The 14,475-nt window shown below is 36.7% G+C and overlaps 1 long non-coding RNA gene across 1 annotated transcript; it reads right to left on the bottom strand.

Moving 5' to 3' along the window:
- Positions 1 to 9,398: 9,398 nt before the first annotated feature.
- LOC121415008 lies at positions 9,399 to 12,712 on the bottom strand. The gene is made up of 3 exons (XR_005969939.1): positions 12,629 to 12,712; positions 9,993 to 10,100; positions 9,399 to 9,571 (listed from the first exon to the last, which is right to left on the bottom strand). It is a non-coding gene; the product is annotated as an uncharacterized LOC121415008 (long non-coding RNA).
- Positions 12,713 to 14,475: the final 1,763 nt, after the last annotated feature.

The following is a 14,475-nucleotide window of genomic DNA, read 5'->3' as shown; positions in this document are numbered from 1 at the left end:
ATTGTATACTTGTGACTTTGTGTATCACAGTCCAACTTTCTTGATGCTTTATAGTCAGGCAGGCCTCGAATCTATATAGATTGAGCCTATATACGCTACGAAAATTAACTCAGATATGGTTTAAAGTTTGACCACTGCCCCCCTCCCTGCGAACTCCTGGATCCGCTCCCTATGCCCGTTTAAAAAATTCCATTGGAGGATTCATGCCTAACATTTTCTCTTTACGGCATCAAGCATGACTTCAGACGGGATCCGTCTGTTTGATGCTCCGCAGTTGCATACTGAGTTGCACACTGTAGTGGATGGTAAACCGATCATGGTCAGTCCAAGGAGACCTACAGAGTCCCATTTTTACAGACAATTCTCGACCAACCGACATCTGGCAGGCCTGAAGTGTTTCCCTTTCCAGCCATATAAACCATCCTGATGTGAAGATCAGGTTCCTTGGGTTCCTACCATCGAGCTTTACCAGGACATGAACACCGGTACCCCGTCTAAGATCGTAATAGAAGATGGATTCAGGTTCACTGTAGATGTGCGTGAAGAAGAGTAGTTCATCTACGATTGAACAGAGAGGAAGCCTCGTTGATAATGATTCATAAAACTTCTCCTGAATCTTGTAATAGGTAATAAAATTAACCACATGATAAACTAGTTTTCCCATCAATCGCATCTGACCTGTATATTGATGTAATTTTCAATTCAATTCTTTTACATGTATTTCATTTCCATTCAAAACATAATACAAAGTAATATAAAACAATACAAATCAAATACAATTTTACAGAAGGGCATTCTTACTTCGTAAAAAAACCCAACAGTATAATATAGAGCATGAATGGAATGGAATGATTATTATACGACTCAGAAAGCAGTGTTGATAGAACTTTTAAGTACATGAAGTAGTGGATGATCTTGCATTTGCCTGAGAGGGGGTTTAACCAGGGCCCCGTTACACAAAGATTAATCGCTAATTTAAAAGAGTGATTCTGATTGGTTCCTCGTTAGTCTACTGAGTAAAATGCGCATGCATTTCGGGAGTATTATATTCTGTTATTCCTCCGCGAGTGGGAGAATATTTGGGAGGGATTCGGGAACACTCGCTGTCAAAGCCTAACACTCTCCTAAATATTCCAAAATGTGGCCGCAACAAATTTTATTCCAGCCATGCACATTCGGGATCTATTCGGATGGCATTTGGTTGGATAAGGGGAGGCATTCGGATTATTCTGGGCATTTTCGGACCTATTCGCATCATTTTAAGGAGTGACGGTCCGAGCTCGGAGCAGTCGGCTTTTATTCCGATTCGACCGGGTCAACATTTGGGTCTTCATTTGGCTGTAATCGGAGCAATCTAGCCACATTCTGCTCGATTCTGGGCACCTTTGGCTCGATTCTTGCCACTATTCGGGTGGCATTCAGCTGCTTTCTGCAGAAGGGCCAAATTGAATGGGGGTTAATTCTTGGCGATGAATCGGGTCTTATATCTGGGACCCATTCGTCACTATTTGGGGAACTCCATAGATGATAAGGTTCCGAATCCATCCGAATTAAGTGGTATTCGGGCAGAATCGGTTCGAATTCAATCGGGCGAAATCAGTTCTGGCGTAATCCTGGTTTTAGTCCAAATGCCACCGCACACCTTACCACTGGCACGACTGGTCCATGATATAATTTTGAAATATATCACATTTTGCTAATTTTCTTAAAAGGTGGATCAAAAGTATCTTTTCATTTAAGGTTCAAATTAATTGAAAGAACACTAATATAGCGGATGATTTCAGGCGTTTATTTTGGATTAAAGACCAAATTAGTTTCAAATCATGGCCAATGATTCGTACTATTTATTTGACGTCATTGCGACTAGATATTGAATTCGCTTTTATACTAATAAGGATGATGGCACAGTCACAGATTGGAACATAGGTATTCGTACAAAGACTTAGAATATTACACAATAAGACATTCCATATCTCAATATTAGCACCCAAATCTACTACGTTCTATTCCAAAATCTAAAAGCAGACTAATCGTAAGGTAGGCGACGGTATTTAATAAACAAACTGTTTATGAACCATATATTATAATGATGACAAAAATGTAAAAATATAATAATAATTTTCGAAAATGGGCGGACGAAGTGGAAATCATAGCAGCTGGTTATGTTTAGGCCGAGACTATTGTAAACTAAACAAGTGGGTATTAAACCAAGTATCGAGTAGACCATGACGGCAATTAGAACTAAGGAGTTTGTCGACTGAACTCTGAGAATCATTTTGGTTTAAAATCAACGGATGAAGTTGGATTAGACTATGCATGGGTGAGTACAAAAGGAAAAAAGACGAAAGTAGATTCATCGGCAATTTACTACTAAATTCAGACAAAATGTCAGATCTTGAATATAAAGTCCAATTTGATTTTAGGTGACAATACAAACTTCTGTCTAGTGCTGGGCGTTAGTTCGATATTATCGAAATTATTCGATGTTGGAAGAATAACGAGACTCGATCAGATAATAGTTTTATGATTTTGTTGATATATCGCTGTATCAAGATATAACCAGAAATATTGTCCAGAAAATTTCATTGACAAAAACGCTGTTCTGATTGCTTTTAACCAACCCAGAACTTCGTAAATTTTCAGACTCGTCGATATATCGTGCTATCAGCGATATTTTGGTAGGGATTATCGACTAACATTGATATCAAATATCGACCAGCACTACTTAATATACCACTTAATTCTTCTGCAAGCTGGATGTACAAATTTAAAGTGTAAATCATTGACATACATTATAATTTTGAGTAATATTTAGCTATTTTACCATCTTCATCCATACACATTCCGGTCGGAGTATCTTCTAGCCCATCTGTGATCACACTATATCCTTTAACCTCCATATCTACACGGTATATTATCTCCCGAGTTGAGAAATAGATGTATCTATATTTGAAGAAATAAAACAAATGGCGAGTCTGAAGATTATTGCCTATATAATGACAATATTAAAATACAACCGTATTTTGTACATTTGTATAATTACTGTTGACACACATGTCATTAAGTAGAGTAAGTGCCTATCGTAGATCCCTTTGTTGAATAATTTTTTAAAACAAATATACTTCTTCGCAGGGGCGTCTTTAGGGTGCTTTGATATGAGAGCAAAAATTAATTCAACTCATCAGTGTAAATAATCCACGGTGCAACTTGTATTATTTTGTGGGCATGTGTTTGTCCTGAACAGGGCCAATTCGACCTTTCGATAATTATGTTTAAATGTATTTTAAACTTTGATTTATTGAGATGCATCAACATCACGTCTATCTGTTGTTATTATTTAAGACACAACATTAGTGTCAATTATGAGTTTATTTGTGTGTATTTTTTTCTTCATTGCATATTGAAGTTTTTTGTAACTGGTTATGCAATTTTGGGCTTGTTGGCCGCCGGAATGAAACCCGATTTAAAGAGATAGAAATAGATGTCCTTGTCTTAGACATGAGAATGAACAAGATGTAGAAGTGGGCCAAACGTTTGCTCTGTCATGCAGTGCGTCGTATGCACGTTGCCCTGCATGGTAGGTCTAACATGTCTTTTATTGGCTGGAAGAAGTCACATGAACGTCCACATATGCCGACGTGACGGAGTTTCGGATGGTGGACAAAATGGAACTGATGTGACTGTAGTCCAGATTGGACCTTGGTGTTTGGATATTCTCTTTACCGAAGCTAACATGGAGGGCACAGGACCCCCCACTCTCTTATCAGCACCAACGCACTCATCATCAAGCGCTCACAGGCCTAATTCATTTCCCATAGACTCGTGTGTTAAAGTGGCACTTAAAAAGAATTCATAAAAAATAAGGAGGAAATTCGAGGGTTGAATGTTTACTAATAGTGGATAGGATAAATGTCTGACATTCAATATCTGACCAGAAAAGTGTACCTTGACCGGCTCATTTTGAAAATAAATCAGCATTTATGAAGACTACACCTGACGAAACTAAATTCATCACTTGAGAAAGTAAAATGACACTAATTCTTCAGCCAGTGAAAATATAGTTCAATAGTGGTGATATACCTTTCCAATTTGGAAGAAGTAAGTTCAGTAGGTACCCTCCCTAGAATCAGTGTTAGATTGTTAGTCATATTCATTTATTTTTATCAATCAGCAATATCAAATTTAAAATTTGAGCAATGGGTTGGGACAAATGAATATCTATAGCCTGCCAGTTGTGATTAGGCCCGTGCAACCTCAAGGTGAGGAGGGAAGATGAGTGGATTGGCGCTGCAGAGAGTAGGCATGGTAGGAGTCATGTGCCCTCTATGTTAGCTTTGGGAAAGAGATTTTCCAAACATAAAGGTCCAATGTGGACTACTGTGACTGAGGCATATAGCCTAATTGGATATTGCAGACTTGGACCCATGGACCTTTTCTTGGGTAAAGAATTTTCATTGACTTAATGTCAATGATTTTAGCAGCACAGAACACAGTATAAAATGCATGAATAAATACATTTAAATTAAAGTAGTCGCCCGGAGGGTGGGGGCAGGGGCTATCAAAGGGATGGTCCGGGCTGAAAATATTCACATCGAGATAAATTAGAGTAAAATTCACAAAGCAAAATGCTGAAAATTTCTTAAAAATCGGATAACAAGCAACAATGTTATTGAATTTTAAAGTCTATCAATATTTTGTGAAAACAGTTATATGCACATTATCATGAATATTCATTAGGTGGGCTGATGATGTCACATCTCCACTTTCCTTTTTCTTATGTTATTAAATGGAATCGTAAATTTAAATCGTAAATCATTTTTTTCGCACATGTTTAAATTATGTGTCTCTATTATAATGATATAATTCGGGGCAATAAATAACTATGCACTTAACCAGTTTTTATTTCAATTGTTTAAGTTTTTGGTAATTTTTTTTTCTAATAAACCTAATTTCATATAATAAAATACAAAAGAACAAGTGCAGAACAAGCGGCCCACCTAATGAATATTCATAAAGACATGCCTCGAACTGTTTCACCGGAATAATGCATATTTTAAAAATTCAATATCTTTGATATTTGTTATCGAATTTTGATCAAATTTTCAGCATTTTGCTTTATGAATTTTACTCTATTTATTGAGATACAAATATTTCCAGCCTGGACCGTCCGGAACCATCCCTTTAAATAGGTTGTGGATCTCCGGGTTTCTTATAAAGGGGGTGAATTGTGTGTGGTCTCTCATTGACTGTGTTATAAATACACTAGCAGCAATTAAGTTAAGCATCTTGGGTTGAACTGGAGGAAGAACTTCAATAATCATTACAGAGTGAAATCCAAATCTAACTATAAAATGGAAAAATGTATTAGATCACGGTGTATTCAGTAAGCAGTCAAGAGGCAATTATTGTGATATAGAAATGTTATGATTACATGTATTGGGTCAGAAATAAATATGTAAGTACATTGCACATGTACCTTACAATGTACATTAGACTGCGGTTGTTTGTACGTTTTAAATTAAAGGTTGCTCAGTCATATGTATGGCAGGATGTCGAAAAGTAGTGAGAGAAAGGGGGGGGGGTGATAAAATGAATGAGACAGAAACGGTGGTGGGAAAAATGAGTCAGACAGTCAGGAAAATGAGAGACAGAGAATGCGAAAAATGAGAGACAGAGGGGAAAATGAAAGAGACCCACACGGGGAAAATGAATTAGAGAGAGATAGACAGACAGTGGGAAAAATGAATGAGACAGAGAGTGGGGAAAATTAGAGAGACAGTTGGGAAAATTAATGTGAGAGACAGTGGGAAAATCAGAGAGAGATGAAGAGCGAGGTAGACAGAGAGAGAGAAAAGGTTTTAGATGTGAAGGAGCTAAAATATCTGCACACAATACGCTCATTTGTGTAGTGTTACCACTTGTATTTCGCTGACCCGAGAGAGGTAAAAGGGACTGGGAACTTCGAAGCTATACTCAGGGCTGCGAAAAGGAATGCCAAAAAGTTACGAATTGTAAAAAAAACTTTAAATAATGCGACCAAAATACCACAAACAACCCCTCATGATAATCTGTGAACAATTTAACCATGTTTAGAAAACTTCCAGCTCTATTGAGTGGCAAACCACGGAGAAAAGCTGCTTCAAACAAACGGAAGGACACACAATATTGGCCAAATTAAAGGATAGGCTTAAAATATACGTTTTCAGATATCACTTATACGAAAGATAATAAATTGACCTATAATTGTATTTATATATCATGTATATAGAAAAATTAAATTGTTCTGATAGGAAAAGTAATTGTTTTGCTACTTGGTAACATAATTATTGCGGTCGAAAATATATTGAGTAGTTAATGAGCATGTTATCATTTTAGAGGGTCTATAGACTAGCATTTTGGGTTAGGAAACTGGCCAGGTATATGAGTAGTTGAAGACTCGAGATGGCGCTATTGGTTTGTATCTGCTTTAAGAGGTGACATTGAACATGAAATCTAAATCCAACTTTGGGGGACAAAACCTAAGTACCAAAGTCGATATTCAAATCGTCTCTTGGCATGCTTGCATCACTCATAAAAAGTACTTTGAAATTGTAAACCTAGGCATACTTTGGCATAATAATGTGAGTAGAGTGATAGAGACATCGATTTAAAGCTTCTCTTAAGTCAAGCTTAACGCTACGGAGAGATTTTTGAAACGGCACCTATATTACCTTACCCTCTTCTCTGATCTATCACAAACTTCTTGGTAATTTTGGGAAGGATATAGTTGACGATCTCATCAGGAGAAATCCCGTTTTGATTGTTCCGATGTAGTGATGGCAACTTTATTTTTTGGAGTCTTGAACCCGAGTTCCAGTAGAGTGAACGATTGGCAAAGTAAATGTCCATGTCTGTAAAAACTAATGAAATTATCAAGGATTATAAACTTCACGGAACAATATTGATAATTATTGGTGGGATTGTGATGATACGAATAAGTAATAATGATACCGATACTTATAATAATAGTAGCAATGATATTGATATTGGAGATGAATATTGATTTCCACGAATGAAAATGTAAACCTCAATGATTATCCTGAAGTATTTTATATATATACAGTGAGTATCAAAAAAAATTAACACTTAGAAAAAGTCCTGTAAAATTAAACATTTGTAATATCCTGAGGATTTTTCCACATTTTCACATTGGTACAGATCCATTTAAGCAAATGACGCTATACCTGTCGAAAAATATTTCCGCTTGAGTGAGCACCACTTTTGAAAAGTTAGTGAAAATGATTTGCGCAGAACTTTGAAATAGCTATGCGAATAAAAGTAGGCCTTAATCATGAAGAACACATGGAAGCTAGCTAGTAAAATCGATTTGAAGATATGTTTTACCTTTTCAACATGTTTCCTCGCCCAAAACACTTAGAAGTGTGCATTCCGCCCCACCCCACCCCCCCCCCACACACACACACACACCGAGGGCCATCTTGACGATATTTGCTTTACACTGAACTGTGATTTACATGAAATGGCTCAGGCTTGATTTACATTTTTTAATCATTGTCAAGCTTGGAAAAAGTGTGGAGAAACAAGTATTAAATGAAAAATGAAATGTAAACCCACTTTAAATGATAACAAGTGGAATGCCTCTGGCCGTCTCACCTGCATCACGCGGTTCAATATAGCAGCAGTGCTGACTTTGAATACTACTCTAACTCGCACAAGATGTTCAGTGATACATGGTTACTCTTATGTCCACTTTTTATGAACTAGACCAATAAACTTACAGAGATATGATGGTTATTCAACAAATAACCCCAACATGGCCAAAGTTCATTGACCTTACATGACCTTTGACCTTGATCATGTGACCTGAAACTCGAACAGGATGTTCAGTGATACTTGATTACTCTTATGTACAAGTTTCATGAATCAGATCCATAAACTTTCAAAGTTATGATGGTAATTCAACAGATACACCCAATTCGGCCAAAGTTCATTGACCTTTGACCTTGGTCATGTGACCTGAAACGCGCACAGGATGTTCAGTGATACTTGATTACTCTAATGTCCAAGTTTAATGAACTAGACCAATAAACTTTCAAAGTTATGATGGTAATTCAACAGATACCCCGATTCGGCCAAAGTTCATTGACCCTAAATGACCTTTGACCTTGGTCATGTGACGTGAAACTCATGCAGGATGTTCAGTGATACTTGATTAACCTTATGTCCAAGTTTCATGAACTAGGTCCATATATTTTCTAAGTTATGATGACATTTCAAAAACTTAACCTCAGGTTAAGATTTCGATGTTGATTCCTCCAACATGGTCTAAGTTCATTGACCCTAAATGACCTTTGACCTTGGTCATGTGACATGAAACTCTAATAGGATGTTCAGTAATACTTGATTAACCTTATGGCCAAGTTTTATTAACTAGGTCCATATGACGTCATTTCAAAAACTTAACCTCAGGTTAAGATTTGATGTTGACATCGCCGCCGCCGTCGGAAAAGCGGCGCTTATAGTCTCACTTTGCTTCGCAGGTGAGACAAAAACTTTGTGAAAAAATGCTAGAGATGTCTGGTATAAATTTTTGTTCAGATTCAGTTATGTCCTCAGATCCAGCTGGCACAAAAAGGGTAAAGGTTGTGCTTACTAAATATTGAAATTCCAATTTGGGTGGCAAAACTTTTTAAAATGTTTGAATGTATCCGTTTAATTTCAATTGACTAAAAGTGAAAGGGAAATGTGTACGAAATGTCTCGCAGGGTAAGTTTGATTTCACCCTTTCTCCTGGACACAGCGTGAAAACAAGCCTTTCTGCGCAAACAGATTTCTACGAGCTTTACAAAAATGGTCAGTGCTCACTCAAGTGTAACATTCTGTCAAAACTTTTACTTTCATTGGATAGATGAGACCCAAAACCAAGATTGTATGTGAAAAAAATTACCCACGTGTTGTATATTTTTTAATTCCCAGAGCTTTTTCAAAGTGTAAACTTTTTTTTGATACGCTTTGATACGCACTGTATATATATATATATATATATATATATATATATATATATATATATATATATGTATGTATATATATATATATATATATATATATATTGCACCTTGAAACATGGGGAATGATTATACCACCATCCCTCCAATCGCAAACCCAGTGTGGACCCCCCACACACACACACACACACACACGGCCTCACTCTCACTATGTCTACGTCCCTGTGGGTGTTGAGTGCTGATGATAAAAAAAATTAACCTTCTGGGGATGATAGCTCATGTGATAACCAGACAAACAAAACAATACGTACACTTTGTTTTAGTTACATATACTTTCGAGTCGTTGTTAATGCTAGTCATCCAAATCTCAAAGTCCGTAGGATCATCTAATGGTGTATTAACAGCAGGCTTTGCAGCGATATATAAGGTGTCGGTATAGCTGTCGAGAACAAAACCCAGGCATGTGAAGTTCAGAGAGAGTAAATTTGAAAATGACAAATCTGATGTATTGCCGATCATAATTTGCTCTTCGTCAATGTTTTGGATGATGAGCTGCACAAAGTGGTCTGTAATTAGAAAAAAAGAATAGTTCGATTTGCATTTAAGAAATTGGCATGAACTGAGACTGACCATGTTAGCAAGGTATAGAACGATTGAAAAACCAAACCCTTTCACTTTCACTTTTTTTTATGTCTTTATCTGCCCTTTTCCGTCTCCCTCTCTCTCTCTCTCTAACAAACACACACACATCGCACACACACATACCCACACACATGCCCACACATACCCACATGCCATCTATCCCATCCCCCCCCCCCCCTCTCTCTCTCTCTCGTTCAAGGGTTACGCCTACTACATATATACATATCATTCTCTTACGCAATCGTCATACATACATGTTAGTATAGTGAGCATGATTCCGTAGGCCTGCTTCATTAAACTCAGTCACCAAGCCCCCAGGGGAGTTTTCATAAAATTTTTAATTACCACATGTTTTTCCGCCGTAACCAAAGTCACACTGGCAGGAGTACGATCCTTCGTAATTTTCCTGACACCTTCCTCCGTTCATGCAAGGGTTCTTTAAACAGACATTACCTGAAAGAACAGTTATCATCATTGTCATTATCATTATTTTATTTTCATTTCAATCATTAATATTTTTGGAAGTAGTAGAAGTATTAGCAGTAGAAGATATTGTGTAGTGGTGTAATAGAAGAAGAAGTAGTAATAGAAGTAGTAGCAGTAGCACTACTAGTAGTAGTAGTAGTAGTGGTAGTAGTAGTATAGTGGTAGTGGTTCATTGTCGTAATAGTATAATTACGTAGTAATAGAAGTGGTGGTGGTGGTATAGTAGTATGCAGTAGTAGTAGTAGTAGTAGTAGTAGGAGTAGTAGTAGGAGTTGTAGTATTAATAGTAGTAGTAGTAGTATTAGTAGTAGTAGAAGTAAATGTAGTAGAAGTAGTAGTAGTGGTAGTAGTATTGTAGTAGTAGTAGTAGTAGTAGTAGTAGTAGTAGTAGTAGTAGTAGTAGTAGTAGTAGTAGAAGTAGAAGTAGTAGTAGTAGTAGTAGTAGTAGTAGTAGTAGTAGTGGTGGTAGTGGTAGTAGTAGTAGTAGTAGTAGTAGTAGTGGTAGTAGTAGTAGTAGTAGTAGTAGTAGTAGTAGTAGTAGTAGTAGTAGTAGTGGTGGTGGTGGTGGTGGTGGTGGTGGTGGTGGTAGTAGTAGTAGTAGTAGTAGTAGTAGTAGTAGTAGTAGTAGTAGTGGTGGTGGTAGTAGTAGTAGTAGTAGTAGTAGTAGTAGTAGTGATGGTAGTGGTAGTAGTAGTAGGAGGAGGAGGAGTAGTAGTAGTAGTAGTAGTAGTAGTAGTTGTTGTTGTTGTTGTTGTTGTTGCAGTTGTTGTTGAAATAGTAGTAGCAGTAATTATCATCCCTTTCAGCAGAAGCATGATCATGCAGATAGTGGAAAATGTGCATACATTGTCTGGGTATGCCAATATTTGATGACAGGGTAATAATATAATCTGTAAAAGGCTTAGAGACTTTGTTCCGTTGTATCCAGCGAGTAATAATCGTAATATTACGATGATGGTGTGATAATGATGATAAAGGATAAAGATAATGATATCAATTGAGATGCTTTTAGGAAATTACGCCTTCTTCTGATATTCATATTCTTTTGTGACAAAATAATTTTGTATAATTTATATTATACAAAATATATGCTTGTAGATAAGGGAACCTTATCTACAAGCATTCTGCTTCTAAGGTTTCCTCCACTTTTCCGTTTTATGTATACTTAAACATGTATTAATATGTATTGATTAAGAATGCTTGGTATTTATACTTATATAGCCTACGTGTGTAATGGTTGTTCAGCTTAGTTATGCAAGATATCAAAGTTTTGTAACATAACGGATTTGTGGAAATAAAACCTAAATGAAAAAAAATGAAATATTGGCAATGTTTTTTGGTAAAATGGAAGAAAATAAATGTGCATTTGAACAAAAATGATGATGATGATGATGATAATATCGGTGATGATGATCATGATGATCATGATCATGATGCTGCTGATGATGATGATATTGATATTGATATCGAAATTGATAACAAGTGTCAAAATCCTGTAAAATTATTCATTGGTAATATCCTGGTGATTTTTACACATTTTAACACGGATCCATTTAAGCAAATGACGATATAACCGTCGAAAAATATTTCCGCTTGAGCACCATGCACGTACTTTTGAAAAGTTAGTGAAAAATGATTTGCGCAGAATTTGAAATAGTTATGCGAATAAAAGTAGACCTTAATCATGAAGAACACGTGGAATTTAGCTAGTAAAATTTATTTGTAGATATCTTTTACCTTTTTAACTTGTTTCCTTGCTCAAAACGCTTCGAAGAGTGCATTACGCCCCACCCGCTCACACACCGAGGCCATCGTGACGATATTTGCTTTACACTGAGCTGTGATTTACATAAAATGGCTTAGGCATGATTTTCATTTTATTAATCATTTTCAAGCTTTGAAAAGTTTGGAGAAACAAGTATTAAATGAAAAATGAAATGTAAACGCACTTTAAATGATAAAACTTAGTGAAAAATGCTGGAGATGTCTTATATAAACTTTTGTTTAGATTCAGTTATGTCCTCAGATCCAGCTGGCACTGTGACAAAAAGGGTAAAGGTTGTGCTTACTAAGTGTTGAAATTTCAGTTTGGGTGGCAACATTCTTTAAAAATGCTTGAATGTATTCGTTTTATTTAAGTTGGTTAAAAGTACAAGAGAAAAGTATGGGAAATGTTTCACAGGGTAAGTTTGATTTCGCCCTTTCCCCTTGACACAGCGTGTAAACGAGCATTTAGGCGCAAACAGATTTCTGCGAGCTTTACAAAAATGGACAGTGCTTACTCAACTGTGTAACATTCTGTCAAAACTTTTACTTCCTTTGGATAGATGAGACCCAAACCCAAAAATATATATGAAAAATTTACTCACATGTTGTATATTTTTTAACTCCCAGGGCTTTTTAAAAGTGTAAACTTTTTTTGATACGCACTGTATAATGCAACTACTATTCCCCACATTTTTTAATGCTTGTTTAACACTAATAGGAGATCATACTTGTATGGCATTCGACAATATGATGACTGGATGTATCGTCAGATTTTCTCCGAACGCTTGGGACGATCCTTGCATTTGATCCATCTTGGTATATAGCCGAGGGACAAGAAGTTATTTCCTGGCAAAAATATCCACTGCATATCCCTTTAAAAGGTAAACACAATATAAGAAAAAAGGAAGAGTGGAAACCATGAAGAAATAAATTCGAATGAATAGAAATGATAGAAAGAATTATAAAATTATTTAAAGTGACTAATTAAACAGTATAGTGCATAGTAAGATCAATAATGCTAGGATTCTAATACATTTTGTACCAAAGAAATCATCCGAGGAATTTCATTTTCTTCCTTATACAGGCATATTACAATGAACATTGTAACCCTACCTTCTCCTCTCATTTAGGACGTTACAAGAAACTAGGAGGCACACTTATATCCCACAAGACTGTCAAACTAGTCAGTACCACTAATAAGGATTTGCCATGCTTAAAACATAGTCTTTCACGGGACTCAAGTACTCGAACGAATAATGTAATTTGGTCATGTCTGTTTCTCGTTTCAAAGCATGTTGGATAGACAACATAATACTTTATAATTTAACAAACATGTCCAGGATTTCATGGCCTCCTCCATGCCCTGCCCGTGGTATTTTCATGAAATAGAGGGATGAAAGGGAAACAAAAATATCTTCTTACCTCCATGAAGAACGCTCTCGAGGGATAAAACCAACATGAGAAACTGAAAGGAAAATGGTGATACATACTTGTCACATCGACCATCTTAAATATGTAATGTACCTTTATCATGTTTATTGCTCTTCTTTTAACTTATTTTATTCTTTTTCATTGAAAAACTAAGTAGATGCTAACGTAATATGTCAATTATGGATAACGCGTAACGTGTCTATGAACATGAATGTACATAAGTGGAACCCCTATGGCAGTTTCGCCAGCATTACGTGATTACGTGAGAGTACTGACTATGACCGTAAATGACATTTGACCTTGATCATGTGACGTAAGACTCGTGCAAGACTGAAATTGATACTTGAATAATTTTATGTGCAAGTTTCATGAACTAGATTCATTAATTTTCAAAATTGTTACGGCAATTTAACAAATATCCCCAACGAGAGAACCGGGGCCCTAAGAACAATTTTTACAGGGGGTGCTGACGTAAATTTGAAAAGCAAAAAAAAAAAAAAAAAAAAGCTATCACTACAAAATGAAGGACGGTTTGGTAAAGAGAAATTGACAAGCAAGCAAAGAAAAGGGGTTGTAAAACAAAATGCAGGCATTATTTTTTAATTTCCACACCCACCAGAAATCCAGTGCTGCTTTTTATGGAGAATGATACACCCAGCACCCCCCCCCCCGGAAAATCTTGGGGATGCTAATTTCACACCGGACACCGAATCAGCTGAGAATCCATCCGAATACATGTATTCGGGGTGAGGGGATTCGGTAGTATTCTCTTCTTCCATCTCAAAGTGAGAAAATATGGGAAAGATTCAGAAATATTCGTGGAGGAATTCGGCTCTTTTGAAATGTTCACAACCAGCCGAACACCCTCAACAAATTTAATTCGGGCCACATTTAGAAATCGGATGACATTCGTTTGGGTTATAGAGGAGGCATTCGGAGTATTCTAGATAGATTCGGACCTATTCGTATCATTCGGGGAGCAACGGTCCGAGCTCGGCGCATTATTTTGGCCATATTCATTTACAATCGGGTCGTCATTCGGCTGTAATCGGAGCAACAGGGCCACATTCGGCTCGATTCTGGCCGCATTTGGCTTGATTCCTATTCGGGTGGCATTCGGCTTTACTCGGGATGGCCCTAATGA

Source organism: Lytechinus variegatus, chromosome 5 (assembly GCF_018143015.1).
Source record: "Lytechinus variegatus isolate NC3 chromosome 5, Lvar_3.0, whole genome shotgun sequence".
Taxonomy (NCBI): domain Eukaryota; kingdom Metazoa; phylum Echinodermata; class Echinoidea; order Temnopleuroida; family Toxopneustidae; genus Lytechinus; species Lytechinus variegatus.
Note: the sequence above shows the minus strand (reverse complement) of the source record. Positions and strands in the feature narration are given on the sequence as shown.